General features: G+C 37.9%; 1 protein-coding gene and 1 non-coding gene across 2 annotated transcripts in view; one reads left to right on the top strand and one right to left on the bottom strand.

The window, feature by feature from the left end:
* The window catches only part of DACH2 (dachshund family transcription factor 2), a 907,788-nt gene that overhangs the window by 291,329 nt on the left and 591,127 nt on the right, over positions 1–25,332 (bottom strand). The gene's annotated exons all lie outside the window — the stretch shown is intronic.
* On the top strand, positions 8,366–8,469 carry LOC112835734 (U6 spliceosomal RNA). Its single transcript, XR_003211318.1, has one exon. It is a non-coding gene; the product is annotated as a U6 spliceosomal RNA (small nuclear RNA).

Genomic DNA, 25,332 nt, shown 5'->3' with positions numbered 1-25,332 from the left:
GTAGGGCTGGTTTTGTGTTTGCAAATTCCTTTAGTTTTTGTTTGTCCTGGAACCTTTTTATCTCTCCTTCTATTTTCAATGACAGCTTAGCTGGATATGGTATTCTTGGCTGCATATTTTTCTCCTTTAGTGTTCTGAATATATCACGCCAGTCCTTTTATTTCTCCAGAAAGGGTTCCTCTAATATCTTCCATGCTTTTTTCAAGCCCAGTTAGTATCTTTAGAATCGTCATTCTTAACTCTAGTCCTGACATCTTACTTATGTCTATATTGATTAGGTTCCTGGCAGTCTGTACTGCCTCTTGTTCTTTTTTTGAATTGATTTTTTCCATCTTGTCACTTTGTCCAGAGAATAGATGAATGAGAGAACAAAATGCTAACAGGGTAACAACATCCCCAGAAAAATATACACTAAACAAATCAGAAGAGACCTGAAACCAGGGGAAAAGAAAGGGAAAGAAAGAGAAAAGAAAGAAAAAAGACAAAAGAAAAAGATAAAAACAAACAAAAAATAAAACAAACAAAAAACAGAATATGATCAAATATTATCAAGTTGGTGCATAGATCAGTGCCACACACTAAATTTTTGGCGCATTTTGGTCTGTTAGAAGAAAGGCCTCCCAAAATATTAAGGAAAGAAAAACTTATATATGTACAAAAACAAGGGTTAATACAATGAAAGGATGGAATATGACTGTAAAGATGAATATTATGAAGATTTTATGAAAGGAATTTATAAGAAGTTGGTTGAAAAAGAAAGAAGAGTTTTAAAAAAAAAAAGAAAAGGAGAGAATGTGATCAGGCATGAGACTAGAACAAAGCCACACACTAGATATTTAGGGTATATTTTGGGCTGTTAGAAGAAACTGTATCCCAAAATTTTAAAGAGAGAACTTACATATATATATATAAAGTTTACTACTATGAAGGGATAGAATATGACTCTCATAATGAAAAATAAAAAGTTTTTTTTTAAAAAGGGATTGATAGGATGTTGTTTGAAAAAGGAAAAAAGAAAAATTCAAAAAAAAAAAGAAAGAATAAGTTAAAAAAATTAACCTTGAAAGGGTGAAGAATCATGGGGAAAAAGCCATGAATTCTATGTGCAGTATTTCCCTAGTGCTGGAGTTCTGCCTTTCTCATTGATCGGTAAACTTGGTCTTGGCTGGGTGTTATTGCTGATCTTCTGGGGGAGAGGCCTGTTGCTGTGGTTCTCAAATGTCTTTGTCAGAGGCAGAATTGCCCCGCCCTTGCCGGTCTGGGCTAAGTAATCTGCTGGGGTTTGCTCCCGGGAGCTTTTGTTCCCTGCAAGCTTTCTGTACAGCTTTGGAGGATGAGAGTGAAAATGGTGGCCTCCCAGTCTCCACCCCAGAGGAGCTGAGAATTTGGGACTCCACTCCTCAGTGAGCCCCCAGAGAAAAGCAGTCTCTGTCTCCAGCCGCACTCCGTGCTCATGTGGCCTGTGATCAAATGTTTCTATCTCTAGCACACAACCCCATGTGGAGTCTCCAAACCCAACAGATTCTTGTGGTGCACACCCACCCTGCTCCTCCTGGGAAGAAAGGGGAGTCTCGCTGGATCTGCCTCTTGTTAGGTCCCTGCTGGAAGAGCAGTGGCCTGACTGTGCCACAGATCATGGTTTATGGCAAACCTGAGCTGAGAGCCCACTTCTTGGCTCCCTCTCTGCAATGGGCTTCCCCGCTCTGACACCGGGAAGCTCTGCCACACTCAGGCACCCCAGGTCTTTCGGTGAACCCAAGGTTCCTGAGACCACACTGTCCCAGCGAGGGTTCCACCCCCACTTAGGCACTGGAGCAACATCCCTCAGCAAAGCCAACTTCTAAAAGTTCTGATTTTGTGCTCCTGTGCTTTATCACTTGCCAGTAGTGGCTGACGGAGGCCCCCTCCCCCGCTGTTTATCTTCCCGAATATCACCTCCGATTCACTTCTCCACATGTCCTACCTTCCAGAAAGTGGTCGCTTTTCTGTTCAGAGAGTTGCTGCTATTCTTTTCTTTGATCTCTTGTTGAGTTTGTACGTGTTCAGAATGGTTTGATCCCTATCTACCTGAATTCCTGGGACCAGACAAAATTTAGGTCTCCTACTCCTCCGCCATCTTGCCCTTGGGTCTCAATAAATGTTTTCTTATCAGAAAAAAAGTTAGTAAATATAAAAAGTAAAATGTGTCTTTTCTCAGTAGCATATAGATGTATGTTGTTGTTGTTGTTTTTATCCGTTCTGACACACTATGTCTTTGGTTTGGAGCATTTACTTCATTCACATTCAGAGTTTTTATCAATAGATATGTATTTATTCCTATTTTATTACTTGTTTTGTCATTGTTTCTGGAGATTTTTCTCTGTTCTTTTCCTTTCTTTCTCACTTTTGTTCTCTCCTTTCCATTCAGAGTTCCTTTTAATATTTCCTGCAGGGCTGGTTTAGTGGTCATGAACTCCTTTAGTTTTTATGTGTCTGGGGCCCTCTTTGTCTCTCCTTCTCTTCTGAATTACTACCTTCCAGGATAAAGTATTCTTGGCTGCTTATTTTTTCCATTCAGCACTTTGAATATATCATGCCACTCTCTCCTGCCTTGCCAAATTTCTGTTGAGAAATCTGCAGCCAGCCTTATGGGTCTTCCCTTGTAAGTTAAGGACTTCTTTTTTCTTCTTGTTTTTAAGAATTTTTCCTTTATAACTATATTTTGCAAATTTAATTACAGTATGTCTTGGTGTTGGCCAGTTTTTGTTTATTTTGATGGGAGTTTTTTTTGTGTGCCTCCTGGATTGGATATTTTTTTCCTTCCCCTATTAGGGACGTTTTCAGGTATTATTCCTCAAATAAGTTTTCTGCCCCTTTTTTCTCACTTTCTCCTCTGGTACTCCTATATTACAAATGTTATTAGATTTGATGGAGTAACTGATTTCCTTAAATCTATTTTCATGTTCCATAATTCTTTCTCTCCTTTGTTCAGCTTCATTATTTTCTATTATTTTATCTTCTACATCACATATTCATTCTTCTGCTTCTTCCAACCTTGTGTTCATTGCATTGAGCTTGTTGACTATCTCTGTTATTGCATTTTTCATTTCTGACTGATTATTTTTAATACTTTTATCTCTGTAGTAAGGGCCTCTCTGAAGTCTACCATTCTTTTCTCAATCCCAGTGAGTTTCCTTATGATTGTTGCTTTAATTTCTCCAACAAGCATGTTACTTATATCTGTTTAACTTAGATCTTGGGCTTAAAGATCGTTTCCTGTTCTTTCATTTGGAATGACTGCTTGGCATTTTGTCTAAGTGTCTGCCTTCTTTGTGTTAGAAAAGCCCATTATGTTTCCCATTCCTGAGAGTAATGGCTTTATGAAGAAGAGATTTCATAATGTCCAGGGCCTCCAGCTTCAGTGTGTCTCTGTTGTGTGTTGTGTGTGCTCTGCTGTTGTTTTTTGGCTGTTCTATTCTTCAGGCCAGTTATCTGCAGAGGCTCTCCTTGCTTGCAGTGTGCAGTGTTTGGTCCTTGGCCAGAATGTGGTTAGTTTCAACTAGGTGAGCTCTAGTCAAGTTGTGAAATAAGAACTAAAACTACTTTCACTAGAACTGAATCCCTACAGAAATATCTGGTCAGGAGAGGTGGTGTGGACAGCAGTTTCTGTGTAGAGGTCCACTGCACTGGTACTGAGGCAAGTTTGACTGAGAAAGGCAGTCCAGCCAGAGCACAGGAGTGTGGGACTTGGTGTAAGCAAGTAAGGCAACCAGTGTGGGTGCTGTGTTGGTTCTGGAAGATGGTTCTTTGTTTATGCTGATGGCTGGGGAAGGGAAGTGGCACCAGCCAGCTCCCCCAGAGAAGCATCTCCCTGCATGCTGCCTCTCAAGTTGCACTCTGAGAAGAGTGAATAATCTCCTCCCTGTGTGTCCCAGTTATCTTTCAGATCTCTGTTTCTACACTATATGTCTCTGTGTTGTTTGACTGCCCCCTTGCCAGGAGTAGCACAGTGCCCTCTGTCTTCTATTCCAGACAAGACTGCTGACTTTTAAAACTCCAGGCTTTACAGACATGGTGTGGGTGGAGGCTTGTTCTGGTCTTCTGTAGGAGGGGACTACTGTGCTGGGGTTGATGCAAGCTTGACCAAGAAGGGTAATTACACCAGAGCACAGAAGGGTGGGACTTGCTGTAAGCAGGTTAGGCAGCCAGTGTCAGTGCTGAGCTGCTTCCAGCAGGTGGCTCTTGTTTATGCTGAGGATGGGGGAGGGAAATGGCAGGAGTCATCTCCTTTGTCCCCAGAGAAGCTCCTCTCAGGGAATCACCAGGGAAACACTCAAAGAAGAGCAAATAATGTGTGCCCCAGGCATTCTTCAGATCCCTGTTTCCATGCTGTCTGCCCCTGGGTTGTGTGTCTGCTTTGTCTCCAGGAGTAAGGCAGTGCCCTCAGGGCTCTATCTCAGCCAAGCCAACTATTTTGTTGTGGTTGCAAGAACTCAAAATATCAGTCCCTCTCATTTCCCCAGCCAATGGCTTCGAGGAAATATTCTCCTTGTGTGTTCCCCTGTGTGCTCCTTTATCTCTCACCCTTCTCTGCAACCATGGCTTCTGCCACACTGTAGCACCTGTGATCTGTTTATCCCTTAAACCACATTACCACACTTCTTAACTTATTTGATGTGGCTTCTTCTCTCCTTTTTGTTGTGGAGTTTGTTCTGTCAGTCTTCAGGTTGATTTCTGTGATATTTAGAATGATTTGATAGTTATTTAGTTGTGCTCCAAAGATGAAATGAACCTAGGGTCCTCCTAATCTGTCTTCATCTTAATTCCCCCATGATCATTTTAACTGATGAAGAAAAAGCATAAGTACAACATCCATTCATGATAAAAACCTTCACCAAAGTAGGCTTAGAGGGAACATTCCTCAACATAATAAAGGCCATATATGAAAAACTCGTAGCTAACATCATACTCGATAGTGAAAAACTGAGAGCTTTCCCCCCAAGATCAGGAAAGATGTCCACTCTCACCACTATTGTTCAACAGTTACTGGAAGTACTAGCCACAGGAATTAGACAAGAAAAATAAATAAAAGGCATTCAACTTAGTAAGAAAAAAACTATATTGTCACTATTTGTAGATAACATGATACTTATTGTATGTTGTAAACCCAAAAGCCTCCATCAAAATACCATAGAAGTGATAAATGAATTCAATTAACTCACTAGATATAAAATCAATGTACAGAAATCTGTTTCATTTCTTACAATAATAATGAAGCAGCAGAAAGAGAAAGTAAGAAAACAATTCTATTTACAATTGCACCAAAAAGATTATAATACCTAGGAAAAACTTACCAAGGGAAGTGAAAGAGCTATATCTGAAAAATATAAAACTTTGTTGGAAGAAATTGAAGATGACACAAAGAAATGAAAGAAATTCCATGTTCATCAATTGGGAGAACCAAGACTGTTAAAATATCCTTACTATCTAAAGTGATCCAAAGGAAAAAAAAAAGTGATCCAAAGATTTAATGCATTCTTTATCAAAATCCAACAACATTTCTGAGAGAACAAGAGCAAACAATCCTAAAATTTGTATGAAACCACAAAAGGCCCCTAATAGCCAAAGCAATCTTGAAAAAGAAAATGAAACTTGAGGTATCACAATTCCAGATCTTAAGATACGCTACAAAGCTGTTGTCATCAAATATTATGGTCCTAGCACAAAAATACACATATAGATCAATGGAACAGAACAGAGATCCCAGAAATAAATTCATGCTTATACTGTCAATCTATGAAAAAAGAAATAAGAATATGCAAAAGAAAAATGACAGTCTCTTCAACAAACTGTGTTGGGAAAACAGGACAGCCACATGCAAAAGAATGAAACTGGACCACTTTCTTATACCGTATACAAAAATCAATTCAAAATTGATTAAAGATATAAATGTGAGACACGAAACCATGAAATTCTTAGTAGAAAACCTCACCAGTAATCTCTTTGACATCAGCCATAGACACATTTTCCCTAGAATATGTCTACTTTGGCAAATGAAAGAAAAGCAAAAAGAAGCTACTGGGATATACCAAAAAGAAAAAAAAATGTACAACAAAGGAAACAATCAATAAAACAAAAAGACAACCCTCCAATTGGGAGAAGACACTTGCAAATGACATATCCAATAAGAGGTTAAGATCCAAAATATATAATGAACTTATAACACTGAACACCAACAAACCACAAACAATCCAATTAAAAATTGGGCATTATACATGAGTAGACATTTTTCATAGAGGACATACAGATGGCCAACAGACACATGAAAAGATGCTTGACATCACTCATCATCAGGGAAATACAGATCAAAACCACAATGAGGTATCACATCATATCTGTCAGAATGGCTAAAATCAAAAATACAGGAAATAACACCAGGTGTTATATGGAAGTGTTGAATCACTATATTGTACACCTGAAACTAATATTACACTGTATGCTAACTAACTAGAATTTAAATAAAACTTAAATAAATAAATAAAAAGAAATAACAAGTGTTTTCAAGCTTGTAGAGAAAAAGACACCCTCATGCACTGTTTGTGGAAATGCAGGATGATGCAGCCACGCTGGAAAACAGTGTAGACATTCCTCAAAACACCAAAAAGAGAATTAACATGTGATCCAGTGATTCCACTACTGGGTATTTACCTAAATAATATGTAAACACTAATTTGAAAAGATATATGCACCCTTATGTTTATTGTAGCATCATTTACAATAGCCAAGATATGGAAGAACCCAAGTGTCCATCCATATATGAATGAATAAAAAAAATGGTGTATATATATATATATATATAACAGAATACTAATAAGCCATAAAAAATGAAATCTTGCCATTTGCAACAACATGGATGGATCTAGAGGATACAATGTTAAGCCAAATAAGTCAGTCAGAGAAAGAAAAATACCATATGATTTAATTTATATGTACAATTTAAGAAACAAAATAACTGAACAAAGAAACAAACAAAAACCCCAGACTGTTAAATATAGAAAAGAAACTGGTAGTTGCTAGAGGGGAGGTGGGGGGGATGGGTGGGTGAAATACGTGAAGTGATTAAGAGTACACTTATGATGAGGACTGACTAATGCATAGAACGGTTGAATCATTATATTGTGCACCTGAAATTAATATAACACTGTATATAATTATACTGGAATTCGAATTTTTAAAAAAGTAACAAATACAGAAGACATGAACAGACATTTTTCCAAAGAAGACATCCAAATGGCCAACAGACACATGAAAAAGTGCTCCACATCGCTCGGCATCAGGGAAATCCAAATGAAAACCTCAATGAGATATCACCTCACACCCATCAGAATGGCTAAAATTAACAAGTCAGGAAACAACAGATGTTGGCAGGGATGCGGAAAAAAGAGAACCCTCCTACACTGTTGGTGGGAATGCAAGCTGGTGCGGCCAATCTGGAAAACAGTATGGAGGTTCTTCAAAAAGTTGAAAATAGAGCTACCATAGGATCCAGCAATTGTACTACGGGGTATTTACACCAAAGATACAAATGTAGGGATCTGGAGGGGTACATGCACCCCAATGTTTATAGTAGCAATGTCCACAATAGCCAAATTGTGGAAAGAGCCAAGATGTCCATCAACAGATGAATGAATAAAGAAGTTGTGGTATATATATATATATATATATATATATATATATATATATATATACAATGGAATATTAGGCAGCCATCAAAAGGAATGAAATCTTGCCATTTGCAACAACATGGATGGAACTGGAGAGTGTTATGCTGAGCGAAATAAGTCAATCAGAGAAAGACATGTAACATATGACTTCACGTGAGGAATTCTTAATCTCAGGAAACAAACTGAAAGTTGCTGGAGTGGGAGGGATGGGGTGCCTGGGTGATAGACATTGGGGAGGGTATGTGCTATGGTGAGCGCTGTGAATTGTGCAAGACTGTTGAACCACAGATCTGTACCTCTGAAACAAATAATACATGATAATGTTAAGAAAAGAAGAAGAAGAAGAAGATAGCAGGAGGGCAAGAATGAAGGGGGGGAAATTGGAGGGGGAGATGAACCATGAGAGACTATGGACTCTGAAAAACAAACTGAGGGTTCTAGACGGGAGGGGTGTGGGAGGCTGGGTTAGCCTGGTGATGGGTATTAAAGAGGGCACGTTCTGCATGGAGCACTGGGTATTATATGCAAATAATGAATCATGGAACACTACATTAAAAACGAATGATGTAATGTATGGTGATTAACATAACATAATCATAATAAAAAAAGAGACAATTTAGCCAAAAAAAGTAACAAATACATGTATATACATATATGGATTTTTGCTTCATTAACACATACGCTAAAATTAAAACAATACAGAGAAAATTACCATGACCCCTGGATAAGGATAAAAATGCAAATTTGTAAAGCATTCCATATTTTAGGTGATGATTGCATGATGATGTGAATGTACCTAATACTACTGAACTGTATACTAAAATGGTCTAAAATGGTAAATTTTATGCCATGTATATTTTGTTACCACAAAAAAGAACATATTTGTTCAAGTCACTAATCTCCTACGATCAAAAACTGATAACAAAGTTATAAAAAAGAAGAGACTATTAGTTTCTAGTATACTACCAAATTTGTGCCTATTTTTCTTCTGTAGTTGCTTAAATAAAGTATTTAAGTTTCAGTTCAAGCATGTTAAGCAAAGTTAATTTACATATTTTTAACCACACAAATGAAGTATATAATTTAAAATGATATAACAGTGATGGAAGGGAAGAAACAGGATGCTCCCTGAGAACATGATGGGAAACACACATTGAATTAGGGGGACCTCTGAGACAGAGAGAGGGAGAGTCAAGAAAAGTGACCCAGGGGGGCCTAACTTATGAAGGCTCTCAGGCAGGAAGAGCTCACTGGAGGGGCGTGTGCAGCCTGTAGGCCAGGCTGAGGACCAGGTCAGCTTGGCTCTGAGCTCGGAGGGAAAGCTTGGATGGGCTTCAAGCATGGGAGGGGCGGAATCAGATGTATGCTGGTGGGGAGAATGGAGGGGAAGCTGGTGGAGACACAGCATTTGGGCCTCTACAATTTTTCAGTGTGGTGAGGCCTCCTCTCTCAGATTTCCCTGCAGTTCATCTCTCTGACTTGGCCCCTCACATTTTGAAATGTGTTTGACTATAACAACAGAGTCAACAAGGACATATGCAATAAGATATATAACATCTTCACTGTAAGTTTAATTTATAAAAACAGTCACAGAAGAGAGTTACATTCACAAAAGAAAGTTGAAAAGAATACTCATACGTTGTCAATTCACTTTTGATTTGCAAATCAACAATAACAGTAATTGACAGAAGTGCAGCCTAATTTTGGACAATTTGGTTTGGCTCTGCAGCAGTTAATACCAAAACATAGAAAAGAGAGGAATAGAGTAAATTAACATTAACAGCATTGATAGAAAAACCTGGCCAAGTTCAAATATACAACAAAAACCAAGTTTACCTTAAGATAGTTTCCAGATTGATAAGGAAATTCAAATCACTAAATGTATTTTGAAATATGCATTTGAGAAAATCAGAAGATGTTTAGGAAGATATACTTTGAGCATTTTCACTTAGGATATTAATTTTATTTTTTATTTTTTTAAGATTTTATTTATTTAACAGAGAGAGACACAGCGAGAGAGGGAACACAAGCAGGGGGTGTGGGAGAGAGAGAAGTAGGCTTCCCGCTGAGCAGAGAGCCTTATGTGGGACCTGATCCCAGGACCTTGGGATCATGACCTGAGCCGAAGGCAGACATTTAACGACTGAGCCACCCAGGTGCCCCTAGGATATTAATTTTAAAAAGTGGTTATTTCTATGGAGGTTCATTCTCTCTACATGGTTTGTTTGGCCACTGTAGCTATAAGACTTGTATCCTTGCTGCTGTTTGGAAAGCTGTTTCTCCCTGTGTGGAAAACCAGCAACACACTTCAAAATTAGAGCAAATGAATACATTTTTTTTTTTAGATGGAAAATTCAGGAGGGGAACTTCCTATTCATTTTTCTTTAGAAATAGAATAAATGGGAAATTAGCCTCAAATTAAAATCTATTTTGGCCTAAATTTAATCTCTAGTGCTAACTTCTTTGTAGCAGCTAATGAAAATTCAAATGTATTCTGTGTTTGTTCAAAAGGTATCAAACTGCCATTCGAAGAATATTAAACTTCAATAACAAATCACGTTCCTAAAACATAATTGACTTCCTGAAGATCACTGCCATTTGTGACTTTTAAGTACCTGGTCTTCCCTCGGATATGCCATATAAATGCCAGAGAATGACGTGTACAATCAATTCTCCACTCTTCTGAATAGTAGTTATACAATACTGCTATGCTACATTGCCGCAGAAAGCTACTACAATGATCCTGTGATTTTTTTTCAACATTATGACATTTTGCATTCTAAACACTTAGATATGACTTAAAGACTGAAAAATCCAGCAAAACATACAGAAATGTTGGTTGTTAAAAAAATCTGCATTTTTAAGATGATTAGTATATTTATGATAATCAAAGTGTAAATTATAACATCAAGAAAGACCTGAGAAAACTGCAAGGATAGTGCTTGTCTAGCCCAAATAATGATGTAAAGAATACTGTATGAGATCAGAAAGGCTAGATATTAAAACTGGGTTTACCTATAGCTGGTTATAAGCCTATCTGAGTCACTTGACCTCTCGGAATCAATTTTCTTGTCTTTTAAATGAGTTTTAAGGAAGCAAACAAGAAGTCCTTTGTAGGTGAATAGATAAGTAAAATATGGTATATGTAAACAATAGAATATTATTCAGTGCTAAAAATAAATGAGCCAGCATTTCATGAAAAGACATGAAGAAACATTAAATGCATATTACAAAGTGAAAGAAGCCAATCTGAGAAAGCTATATATAGTATGATTCCAATTAAATGGCATTTTGGAAGTCATAAAGCAATGGAAAAAATAAAATGATCAATGGTTGCCAGGGATGGGTGTGTGTGGGGCGATAAATAGAGCACAGCATTTTGGAGGCAATGAAAACACTCTGTATGTATTATAATGATGGATTTATGTCATTATGTATTTGCCAAACTCATAAAATATACAAAACCAAGAGTGAACCCAAAAGCAAACTATGGACTTTGGGTGATAATGATGTATCAATGTAGTTCATCATTGGTAATAAATATACCATTCTGTTAAATGATATTGATAATAGGAAAGGCTATGCATATGGATAAGTATGAGATATAAAGGAAATCTATTCACTTTCATCTTAATTTTATTGTAAAGCTAAATCTACTCTAAAAATATTGTCTTTAAAAAATGACGTTCAGGGAACTCTACCAAACATTTAAAGAAGAAATAATACCCATTCTTCTAAAGCTGTTTCAAAAAATATAAATGGAAAGAAAACTTCCAAACTCATTATACGAGGCTAACACTACCTTGATACCAAAGCCAGACAAAGATGCCACAAAAAGGAGAATTGCAGACCAATATCTATGATGAACATGGATGTCAAAATTGTCACCAAGACACTAGCCAATAGGCTCCAACTGTACAAAAAAAGGATTATTCACCATGACCACGTGGGATTTATTCCTGGGCTACAAGGGTGGTTCAACATCCACAAATCAATCAATGTGATACATCATATTAATAAAAGAAAGGACAAGAACCATATGATCTTCTCAATAGATGCAGAAAAAGCATTTGACAAAATACAGCATCCTTTCTTGATTACAACTCTTCAAAGAGTAGGGAGAGGGGGAACATAAATCAAAATCATAAAAGCTATCTATAAAGAGTCCACAGTGAATATCATTCTCAATAGGGAAAAACTGAGAGCTTTTCCCCTAAGGTCAGGAACACAAGGATGGCTACTCACACCACTGTTGATCAGCATAGTATTGGAAGTCCTAGCCTCAGCAATCAGACAATAAAAAGAAATAAAAGGCATCCAAATTGGCAAAGAAGAAGTCAAACCCTTACTCTTAGCAGATGGCATGATACTCTATGTGGAAAACCCAAAAATTGCTAGATCTCATAAAGGAATTCAGCAAAGTTGCAGGATATAAAACCAATGCATATAAATCTGTTGCATTTCTATACACTAACAATGAGAAGGAAGAAAAAAATTAAGGAATCAATCCCATTTACAATTGCACCAAAACCATAAGTTACCTAGAATAAATCTAAGTAAAGAGGTAAAGTATCTGTAGTATGAAAACTATAGAACACTTACAAAAGAAATTGAGGAAGACATAAAGAAATGAAAACACATTCCATGTTCACGGATTGAAAGAACAAATATTGTTAAAATGTCTATGCTACCCAGAGCAATCTACACTTTCAATGTAATCCCTGTCAAAATACCATCAACATTTTTCACAGAGAGAATAAATAATCCTAAAATTTATATGGAACCAGACAAGACCTCAAATAGCCAGAGGAATGTTGAAAAAGAAAACCAAAGCTGGTGGCATCATAATTCTGTACTTCAAGCTATATTACAAAGCTGTAATCATCAAGACAGTATAGTACTGGCACAGAAACAGACACATAGATCATTGGAACCGAATAGAAAACCCAGAAATGGACCCTCAACTCTACGGTCAACTAATCTTCGACAAAGCAAGGAAGAATATCCAATGGAAAGAAGACAGTCTCTTCAACAAACGGTGTTGGGAAAATTGGACCGCCATATGCAGAAGAATGAAACTGGACCATTCTCTTACACCATACACAAAGATAAACTCAAAATGGGTGAAAGACCTAAATGTGAGACAGGACTCCATCCAAATCCACAGGCAGGAACTTATTTAACCTTAGCCACAGCAACTTCTTGCTAGACACTTCTTCATAGGCAACAAAAACAAAGGCAAAAATGAACTATTGGGACTTAATCAAGATAAAAAGGTTTTGCACAGCAAAGGAAACAGTCAACCAAACCAAAAGACAAACTACAGAACGGGAGAAGATATTTGCCAATGTCTTATCAGATAAAGGGCTAGTATCCAAAATCTATAAAGAACTTATCAAACTCAACACCCAAAAAACAAAAAATCCAATCAAGAAATGGGCAGAAAACATGAATGGACATTTCTCCAAAGAAGACATATAAATAGCCAACAGACACATGAAAAAAACACTCTGCATCACTTAGCATCAGGGAAATACAACTCACAACCACAATGAGATACCACCACACACCACTCAGAATGGCTAAAATTAACAAGTCAAAAAACAACAAATGTTAGCAAAGAGATGGGGAAAGGGGAACCCTCTTACACTGTTTGTGGGAATGCAAGCTGGTACAGCCACTCTGGAAAACAGTATGGACGTTCCTCAAAAAATTAAAATAGAGCTACCCTATGACCCAGGAATTGCACTACTGGGTACCCAGAGGACACAAATGTAGTGATCCAAAGTGACACCTGCACCCCAATGTTTATAGCAGCAATGTCCGCAATAGCCAAACTGTGGAAAGAGCCCAGATGTCCAACAGATGAATGGATAAAGAAGATGTGGTATATATGTATATACCATATGGCTAAGAATTCTTCTACATCATATGCAATTTTTCTTTTTCTTTCTTTCTTTCTTTCTTTCTTTCTTTCTTTCTTTCTTTCTTTCTTTCTTTTTCTTTCTTTCTTCTTTCTTTCTTTTCTTTCTTTCTTTTGTAGAAAAGATTTTATTACAGTCATATACAATCAACAAAAATGGGAAATAACTCAAATATTTAATACAAAGTTATGATACATTCATATGATGAAATATTGTGTAGCTATTAAAATAATCTTCTTAAAGAACCTTAATGGATGGTACATTTTGACAAGGTTATTATTTAATTTAATTTTATTTTATTTTTTCTTTCAAGTTTTTATTTAAATTCCAGTTAGTTAACATATAGTGTAATATTAGTTTCAGGAATAGAATTTAGTCATTCACCATTTACATTATATACATATAATGGAATATTACGCAGCCATCCAAAAAAGAAATCTTACCATTTGCAATGACATGGATAGAAATAGAGGGTATTATGCTAAATGAAATTAGTCAGCCAGAAAAAGACAATTATCATATTATTTCACTCATAAGTGGAATATAAGAAACAATGCAGAGGATCATAGGGGAAGTGAGGGAAAAATAAAGTAAGACAAAATCATAGAGACAAACCATAAGAGACTCTTAACTATAGGAAACAAACTGAGGGTTGCTGGAGGGAAGATGGGTGGGGCGATGGGGTAACTGGGTGATGGGCATTAAGGAGGACAAGTAATGTAATGGGCACTGGGTGTTATATGCAACTAACAAAACTGAACCCTACCACTGAAACTAATGATACATTATATGTTAACTAATAGCATTTAAGTAAAATAAAAAATTTAAAAATGAGGTTCAATCCAATGTTAATTTTCAATGAGTCTATGTGGAATACATTACTTCCAAGATAACAATTTATTGACTTGTCATTTATCAATTTTATATGTAAATCCTGTCTCCTTTACCTAGTCTGCAAGCTCCATACTAGGAGAAAATGAATTATTCTTATCTTCGCATTTCTTGATGCCAGACACTGTATTGGGTTCATGGTGGTGTCCAGTGAATGACTGGAGAATAACCAAATGGGTGTTGTGAAGGGACATGACCAGGAGGAAGAAAAAGGGCTACTTGCCCAACAGTAACAATTGTGTGTGATTCTCTAGTAATAGGTATATTCTTCAGTCTCTCCAAAATCACGTTCTGCCTGACCTTCCTCCAAGATGTAATAACAAATGTGAGTAGTGAGCAAAGACAGAGATGGTTGTCAAACACTGAAAGTGGCAATAACTCTGCCTTTATTTTACTCATTCACTGTCTGATGATGCCATTCTTTATGATCAGCTTATGCTTGTGCCTACTGAAGCACTATATGTCAAATATCTGTTCTAGAAAGCAAAGCAATGTGTTACATTGAACATAATTTTAGAACAATTTTGTGACAGAACTTGTCTTATTCTAAATTTAAAGAACACATGAGAGCAGGGGGAAAAGATGGCGGGGGAGTAGGGGACCCTATTCCAACCAGTCCCCGGAATTGAGGTAGATATCTACCAAACCACTCTGAACACCCACAAAATCAGCCTGAGATGTAAGAAGATAGATCTGGATCTCTACAAACAGAAGATCGCAGGTGGTTGGCTTTGAGGTATGAAACGGGGAGCCCTGATTCCAAGAGCAGATATTGGAGGATAAATGGCAGCAGGAGGGAGCCTGGCCATGGGGATCCTACACCACCAGTGAGCGATAGCCTCCCACGCTGGAGACGGTAGCACGGGGGAAAGGACTTTAGATGGAAACTGGAGTGGCGGGGCCACGCATGCAAACTGGAGGTGGCTGGCGGTTTTACAAGCACAAAGGGCAGAGACATGCCCCTGACCTGGAGGCAAGGACTGTGAGCACTGCTGAGGGGTGCACAACCCAGGACGCTGCAGTTTATAGCAGCACAGACAGAAACGGAGATAGTGTGGCCTGGAGAGTTCACTGAAGAAAAGACTGCGATCTCTCTGCTCTGAGGCAGAGGATTGGAAAGGGTCTCTTCTGCTCTGACTCTCAGAAGAGATGAGGAAGTCCACCAGGGAAAGCCACCAGACAACAAAAGCCCCAAAAAACTGATTTTCACTGAGACCATCCCCCACCACAAGGGGCAGGGCAACTCTGCCCAAACAGGGTTGCCTGAGTAACAGCATGGCAGAACCCTCCCCCAGAAGGCAGGCTGGGAAAAAAAGAAGCCAGCAACCCGAAGGTCCCTATAATACAGATGTATCTTGATAGGGTTGTTGTCAATAATCTGGACTCTATACATTCCCTCAAACCCCATGAACAGAATGACTAGGAGGAGGAACCACCAAAATAGGAAAGACTCAGAGATTATGACTTATGCCACAGATTCAGATATAACCGAAGATGTCAGAGATGGAATTCAGGCTAGCAATTGTGAAGACAATGGCTAGAATGGAGAAATCAATTAATGGCAACATAGAGTCTCTAAGGGCAGAAATGAAAGCTGAATTGGCAGAATTTAAAAATGTTATCAATGAGATGCAATCTAATCTAGATAATCTAACAGCTAGGGTAAGTGAGGCAGAATGAATTAGAAACCAGAAACATAGTAGATCAGATTAACGAAACTGGAAGCTGGTTCTTTGAAAGAATTAATAAGATAGACAAACCACTCCTCAGACTTATCCAAAAGAAAAGAGAAAGACCCAAATTAACAAAATTATGAATGAAAGGGGAGAGATAACGACTAACACCAAGGAAATAGAAACAATTATTAGAAATGATTATCAAAAACTATATGCCAATAAACTGAGCAATCTCGATGAAATGGAGGCCTTCCTGGAAACCTATAAACTGCCAAGACTGAAACAGGAAGAAATTGACAACCGGAATAGGCCAATAACCAGTAACGAGATTGAAGCAGTGATCAAAAACCTCCCAAAAAACAAGAGTCTGGGGCCTGATGGATTCCCTGGGGAATTCTACCAAACATTCAAAGAAGAAATAATACCTATTCTCCTGAAACTGTTTCAAAAATTAGAAGCAAAGAAAACTTCCAGACTCATTCTATGAGGCCAGCATTACCTTAATCCCCAAACCAGGCCAAGAAACAAAAAGCATTTGACAAAATACAACATCCTTTCCTGATTAAAACTGTTCGAGTATAGGGATAAAGGAACCTTCCTCGAGTTCATTAAATCCATCTATGAAAAGCCCACAGTGAATATCATCCTCAATGGGGAAAAGCTGAGAGCGTTTCCCTTAAGATCAGGAACATGTCAAAGATGCCCACTCTCACCGCTATTGTTCAACATAGTACTAGAATTCCTAGCAACCACAATCAAACAACAAAAAGAAATAAAACGTATTCAGATTGGCAAAGAAGAAGTCAAAATCTGTCTTTTCGCAGATGACATGGTACTTTATGTGGAAAACCCAAAACACTCTAACCCAAATTACTAGAACTCATACAGCAATTCAGTAATGTGGCAGGATACAAAATCAGTGCACAGAAATCAGTTGCTTTTTTATACACTAACAACACAACTGTAGAAAGAGAAATTGGAGAAAGGATTCCATTTACAATAGCACCCAAAACAATAAGATACCTAGGAATAAACCTAACCAAAGAGGTAAAGGATCTATACTCTAAGAACTACAGAACACTCATGAAAGAAATTGAAGAAGAAACAAAAAGATGGAAAAATATTCTATACTCATGGATCAGAGGAATAAACACTGTTAAAATGTCTATTCCACCCAGAGCAATCTATACCTTCAATGCCATCCCGATCAAAATTCCAATGATATTTTTCAAATTGGTGGAACAAACAATCCTAAAATTTGTATGGAACCAGAAAAGGTCGCGAATCACCAAGGAAATGTTGAAGAAGAAAAACAAAGCTGGGGCATCACGTTGCCCAATTTCAAGCTATATTTCAAAGCAGTGATCACAAAGTCAGCATGGTACTGGCACAAAAACAGACATATAGACCAATGGACCCTCAACTCTATGGTCAACTAATCCTTGACAAAGCAGGAAAAAACATGCAATGGAAAAAAGACAGTCTCTTCACTAAATGGTGCTGGGAAAATTGGACAGCCACATGCAGAAGAATGAAATTCGAGCATTCTCTAACACCTTTCACAAAGATAAACTCAAAATGGATGAAAGACCTCAATGTGAGACAGGAATCCATCAAAGTCTTAGAGGAGAACATAGGCAGTAACCTCTTTGACATCGCCCACAACAACTTCTTTCAAAATACATCTCCAAAGGTTAGTGAAACAAAAGCAAAAATGAACTTTTGGGACTTCATCAAGATAAAAAAGCTTCTGCACAGCAAAGGAAACAGTCAATAAAACAAAGAGGCAACCCACAGAATGGGAGAAGATATTTGCAAATGACACTACAGATAAAGGGCTGGTATCCAAGATCTATAAAGAACTTCTCAAACTCAACACCCCCTAAAAAGTAATTGAGTCAAAAAGTGGGCAGAAGATATAAAAAGACACTTCTCTGAAGAAGACATACAAATGGCTAACAGACACATGAAAAAATGTTCATCATCATTAGCCATCTGGGGAATTCAAATTAAAACTACATTGAGATACCACCTTACACCAGTTAGAATGGCAAAAATGGACAGGGAAAAAACAACAAATGTTGGTGAGGATGTGGAGAAGGAGGAACATTCCTACACTGTTGGTGGGAATGCAAGTTGTTACAGCCAGTTTTGAAAACAGTGTGGAGGTTCCTCAAAAATTTAAAAATAGAGCTACCCTATTACCCAGCAATTGCACTCTTGGGTATTTACCCCAAAAACACAGATGTAGTGAAAAGAAGGGCCATATGCACCCTAATGTTCATAGCAGCAATATCCACAAAAGCCAAACTGTGGAAAGAGCTGAGATGCCCTTCAACAGATGAATGGATAAAGAAGATGTGGTCTATATATACAATGGAATATGACTCAGCCATCAGAAAGGATGAATACCCAACTTTTGCATCAACATGGATGGGACTGGAGGAGATGATGCTAAGTGAAATAAGTCAAGCAGAGAAAGTCAATTACCATATGGTTTCACTTATTTGTGGAACATAATAGCATGGAGGACATTAAGAGAAGGAAGGGAAAAATGGGGGGGGATTGGAGCGAGAGGTGAACCATGAGAGACTATGGACTCTGATAAACAAACAGGGTTTCAGAGGGGAGGGGGGAGGGGGATTGGTTAGCTCGGGAATGGGTATTAAGGAGGGCATGTACTGCATGGAGCACTGGCTGTTTTATGAAAACAATGGATTGTGGATCACCACATCAAAAACTAATGATGTATATATAGTATGGTGACTAACATAACATAATTAAATTAAAAAAAGTGACAAAAGTGTTGAGTTACTGCACTGCCTTTTATGAGGCACAGTAACATAAGCTTTAAAGAATAATCTTGCCAGATACCTTGTGTTCATTGAAGATTCAAGAATAAGAGCCAGTTTCTCATGATACCTATTTACTCTCCCTTGTAACTCATATAACAAATGTTCATGTTGTTGGTTTTGTCAGGTAGCTTCAAATAACTGTAAATTCAGATAACTAATAGAGATATAGTTATCAATATTTATGTCTAAGTACACAGCAACACATACAAATAATTACATATGATGATTATTATAGTGTGCATAATTTAGACTTTTTTTATATCTTTATCTTTGGAGAGTTAGAACTAATTACTTAGATTTAAAAGAATTAGCTTCACATTTCCTTAAATATTATACAAATGAAAGCCCCCGAGATGTGCCCACAAATTTATTCATGCATTTATATCCACACACATATGGTTAATTTCATGTGTTCTTTATTTTTTATTTATTTTTAATTTTATTATGTTATGTTATTCATCATACAATACATAATTAGCATATGACCATATAGTTGAGGGTCCATATCTAGGTTCTCTATTCTGTTCCATTGGTCTATATGTCTGTTTTTGTGCCAGTACCATGCTGTCTTGGGGATCACAGCTTTTTAATATAGCTTGAAAGTGGGCAACGTGATGCCCCCAGGTTTGTTTTTCTTTTTCAACATTTCCATGGTGATTCGGGGTCTTTTCTGATTCCATACAAATTTTAGGATTGTCCGTTCGAGCACTTTGAAAAATGTCATTGGAATTTTGATCGGGATGGCATTGAAGGTATAGATTGCTCTGGGTAGCATAGACATTTTAACAATATTTATTCTTCCGATCTAAGAGCATGGAATATTTTTCCATCTTTTTGTGTGTTCTTCAATTTCTTTCATGAGTGTTCTGAAGTTCCTAGAGTATAGATCCTTTACCTCTTTGGTTAGGTTTGCTCTGAGGTATCTTATGGTTTTTGGTGCTATTGTAAATGGAATCGTTTCTCTAATTTCTCTTTCTACAGTTGCGTTGTTAGTGTATAAGAAAGCAACTGATTTTGGGCATTGATTTTGTATCCTGCCACATTACTGAATTCCTGCATGAGTTCTAGTAATTTGGCAGTGGAGTCTTTGGGGTTTCCCACATAAAGTATCATGTCATTTGTGAAAAGAGAGAGTTTGACTTCTTTGCCAATTTGAATAACTTTCATTTCTTTTTGTTGTCTGATTGCTGTTGCTAGGACTTCTAGTACTATGTTGAACAATAATAGCGAGAGTGGACATCCTTGACGTGTTCCTGATCTTAAGGGAAAGGCTTTCAGCTTTTCCCCATTGAGGATGATATTCGCTGTGGGTTTTTCATAGATGGATTTTATGAACTTGAGGAATGTTCCCTCTAACCCAATACTCTGAAGAGTTTTAATTAGGAAAGGATGTTCTATTTTGTCAAATGCTTTTTTTTCATCAATTGAGAGGACCATATGTTTCTTCTCCCTCCTCTTATGAATGTTTTCTATCACATTGATTGATTTATGAATGTTGAACCATCCTTGCATCCTGGGGATAAATCCCACTTGGTCATAGTGGATGATCCTTTTAATGTATAGTTGGATCCTATTAGCTAGGATTTTGTTGAGGATTTTGGAATCCATATTCATCAGGGATATTAGTCTGAAATTCTCCTTTTTCATGGGGTCTTTGCCTGGTTTGGGGATCAAGGCAATGCTGGCCTCATAGAATGAGTTTGGAAGTTTTCATTCTGTTTCTATTGTTTTGAAACAGCTTCAGGAGAATAGGTATTATTTCTTCTTTGAATGTTTGGTAGAATTCCCCAGGGAATCCATCAGGCCCCGGACTCTTGTTTTTTGGGAGGTTTTGGATCACTGCTTCAATCTCGTTACTGGTTATTGGTCTATTTAGGTTGTCAATTTCTTCCTGTTTCAGTCTTGGCAGCTTATAGGTTTCCAGGAAGGCCTCCATTTCATCCAGATTGCTCAGTTTATTGGCATATAGTTGTTGATAATCATTTCTAATAATTGTTTCTATTTCCTTGGTGTTAGTCGTGATCTCTCCCCTTTCATTCATAATTTTATTAATTTGGGTCATTTCTCTTTTCTTTTGGATAAGTCTGTCCAGTGGTTTATCGATCTTATTAATTCTTTCAAAGAACCAACTTCTACTTTTGTTGATCTGATCTACTGTGTTTCTGGTTTCTAATTCATTGATTTTTGCACTAATTTTAATTATTTCTCTTCTAATATGTGGCTTAGGCATTGTTTGTTGATTTTTCTCTAGTTCTTTGAGGTGTAGAGTTAGTTGGTGAATTCGGGATTTTTCTATTTTTTTTGAGTGAGGCTTGGATGGCTATGTATTTCCCCCTTAGGACCGCCTTTGCAGTATCCAATAGGTTTTGGACCGATGTGTTTTCGTTCTCATTGGCTTCCATGAATTGTTTAAGTTCTTCTTTGATTTCCTGGTTGACCCAAGCATTCCTGAGCAGAGGGGTTTTTAGCTTCCAAGTGTTTGAAATTCTGCCAAATTTTTTCTTGTGATTGAGTTCCAGTTTTAAAGCACTGTGGTCTGAGAATATGCAGGGAATAATCTCAATCTTTTGAAATCGGTTGAGACCTGATTTGTGACCCAGTATGTGGTCTATTCTGGAGAAAGTTCCATGTGTGCTCGAGAAGAATGAGTATTAAAAAAAAGAGAGAGAGAGAGAGAAGAATGAGTATTTTGTTGATTTAGGGTGAAATGTTCTTTAAATATCTATGAGGTCCATCTGGTCCAGTGTATCATTCAAAGCTCTTGTTTCCTTGTTGATTTTCTGCTGAGATGATTTGTCCATTGCTGAGAGTGGAGTATTGAAGTCTCCTACAATTAACATATTGTTATCAATATGATTCTTTATTTTGGTTAACAGTTGGCTTATATAGATGGCTGCTCCTATGTTGGGGGCATAGATATTTACATTTGTTATACCTTCTTGTTGCATAGACCCTTCAAGAATGATAAAGCGTCCTTCTGTGTCTCTAATTACAGACTTTAGTTTAAAATCTAATTTGTCTCATATAAGAATTGCTACCCCAGCTTTCTTTTGAGGTCCCCTGACATGGAAGATGGATCTCTATCCCTTCACTTTCAGTCTGGATGTATCTTTAGGTTCAAAATGAGTCTCTTGTAGGCAGCATGTGGATGGGTTCTTTTTATCCAATCTACAACCCTGTGCCATTCTATGGGAGCATTTCGGCCATTCACGTGGAGAGTGGGGTTATTGAGACATATGAATTATTTGTCATCACGTTGCCTGTGAAGGCGTTGTTTTTATAGATTGTCCCTGTAAATTTCTGCTGTATATCACTCTTGGGGTCTTTCTCCTTTTATAGAACCCCCTTATTATTTCTTGCAGGGCCAGGTTAGTGGTCACATATTCTTTCAGTTTCTACCAGTCGTGGAAGCTCTCCATCTCTCCACCCATTCTAAATGACAGCCTTGCCGGAGAAAGAATTCTTGGCTGCATGTTCTTCTCATTTAGTACCCTGAATATGTCTTGCCAGGCCTTTCTGGCTTGCCAGGTCTCTGTGGATAGGTCTGATGTTATTCTGATGTTCCTTTCTTTGTACGTAAGGAATCTCTTCCCCCTAACTGCCCTTAGGATGGTTTCCTTGGTTCTAAGATTTGCAAGTTTTACTGATACATGCTGGGGGGTTGGCCTGTTTTCCTTGATCTTGCGAGGGTTCCTCTCTACCTCTAGGATGTGAATGTTTGTTTCATTCCCCAGATTAGGGAAGTTCTCAGCTACAATTTGCTCAAATACATCTTCTAATCCTCTCTCTCCACTCCCTCTGGGATGCTAATTATTCTGACATTAGAATGCTTCATGGTGTCACTTATTTCTCTGATTCTATTTTCATGGATTCTGAACTGTTTTTCCCTGGCCTCCTCTTTTCCCTTTTTATCTATTATATTGTCTTCCAGGTCGCTTATTCGCTCTTCTGCCTCAGTTACCCTAGCTGTTAGATTATTTAGATTGGATTGGATCTCATTGATAGCTTTTCTAATTCTGCCAATTCAGCTTTCATTTTTGCCCTTAGAGACTCTATGTTGCCATTAATTGATTTCTCCATTCTAGCCATTGTTTTCACAATTGCTAGCCTGAATTCCATCTCCGACATCTTGGTTATATCTGCATCCATTTGGAAATCTGCAGCATAAGTCATAATCTCAGTCTTTCCTATTTGGGGGGTTCCTCCTCCTAGTCATTCTGTTGATGGGTGTTTGAGGGAATTTATAAAGTCCAAATTATTGACCAGAACCCAAGCAAAATGCACCTGTTTTTTGGGGACCTTAGGGTTGCTGGACTCTTGTTTTCCCAGTCTGTCTTCTGGGGAAGGGGCCTGCCGTGCTATTACTCAGGCAACCTTGTTTGGGCAGAGTTGCCCTGCCCCCCTGTGGCGGGGGATGGGCTCAGAGGGAATCAGTTTTTGGGGCTTTTGTCCTCTGGCGGCTTTCCCTGGTGGCTTTCCATGTCTCTTCCGTGAGTCAGAGCAGAAGATACTGTTTCCAACCTTCTGCTTCAGAGCAGAGAGACCACAGTCTGTTCTTCAGTGAGCTCTCCAGGCCACACTCTCTCCGTTTCTGTCCGTGCTGCTATAAACTGCAGTGTCCTGGGTTGTGTGCCCCTCCACAGTGCTCCCAGTCCTGACTCCAGGTTGGGGCACATCTCTGCCCTTTGTGCTTCTAAAACCACCAGCCACTCCTAGTTCACCCGCACGACCCTGCTGCTCTGGTTTTCCACCCCGGGGGCTACCCAAAGTCCCCTCCCCTCCCTGCTATCGGTCTGCATGTCTGTGCCCGTCCCCAGTGAGTGAGGCTGTCACTCACCGGCGGTGTAGGATCCCCATGGCCAGGCACCCTCCTGTTGCTGTTTATCCTCTGATATCTGCCTACAGAATCAGGGCTCCCCTCTTCGTACCTCAAAACCAACTGCCTGCGATATTCTGTTTGTAGAGATCCAAATCTTCTTACATCTCAGGCTGGTTTTGTGAGTGCTCAGAGTGGTCTGGTAGATATCCAGCTCAATTCCGGGGACCAGTTGAAATAGGGTCACCTACTCTTCCGCCATCTTTCCTTCTCCACCTTTGTCACTTTTGAAACTCACCAGTCTATTGCATTTTAAATAATGGAATATAGTGCACATTTTCTGGTGTTGTTATTTCCATATTAAAAGTAAACTACCTAAATTTCTAAGACCAGAAAAACCTGGCTGCCATAGTGGCATGGCTAAAAATTCTTCTACATCAAATATGCAGTTTTACTTATTTATGTATTTATTTGTTTAGTAGAAAATATTTTATTACAGTCATATAGAATCAACAAAAATTGGAAATAACTCAAATATTTAATTCAAAATTATGGTATATTCATAGGATGAAATATTGTGTAGCAATTAAAATAATCTTCTTAAAGAACCTTAATGGGGAGTGCAATTTTCGCAAAGTTATTTTATTTTATTTTTTTTGTTTCAAGTTTTTATTCAAATTCCAGTTAGTTAACATATACTGTAATATTAGTTTCAGGAATAGAATTTAGTGATTCACCAATTACATAAACCCAGCACTCATCACACAAAGTGCTCTCCTTAATAACCATCGCCCATTTAACACAGAAGGGAACCTTCAGTTTTTTTCTCTATAGTTAAGCATCTATTTTATGGTTTGCTTCTCTTTCCCCCCATGTTCATCTGTTTCTTTCTTTCTTTTTTTAATCTGTTTCTTTCTTAATTCCACATATGAGTGAAATCATATAGTATTTGTCTTTCTCTGACTGACTTATTTAGCTTAGCATGGTATACTCTAGCTCCACCCACGTGGATGCAAATGGCAGGATTCCATTCTTTTTTATGGCTGAGTAATAGTCTATTATATATACCATTATTGGTTGATGAACATTTGGGCTTTTTCCATAATCTGGTTATTGTTGACAATGCTACTATAAACACTGGGGAACCTGTGTCCCTTCAAATCAGTATTTTTGTATCCTTTGGATAAATACCTAGTAGTGCAATTGCTGGCTAGTAGGTAGTTCTATTTTTACCTTTTTAAGAAACCTACATATTGTTTTTCAGAGTGGCTGCACCAGTTTACAAAGTCCACCAACAGTGCAAGAGCGTTCCCCTTTTTCTTCATCCTTGCCAACACTTGTTGTTTCATGTGTTGTCAATTATAGCCATTCTGACAGGTGTGAGTTGATATCTCATTGTAGTGTTGATATGTATTTCCCTGATGATGAGTGATGTTGAGCATCTTTTCATAGCAGTTTTACTTTAAA

This window comes from Callorhinus ursinus, unplaced genomic scaffold (assembly GCF_003265705.2).
Source record: "Callorhinus ursinus isolate GAN/ISIS: 27379988/994484 unplaced genomic scaffold, GSC_fseal_2.0 scaffold40, whole genome shotgun sequence".
NCBI lineage: Eukaryota > Metazoa > Chordata > Mammalia > Carnivora > Otariidae > Callorhinus > Callorhinus ursinus.
This window is presented reverse-complemented; position numbering and strand designations above follow the sequence as displayed.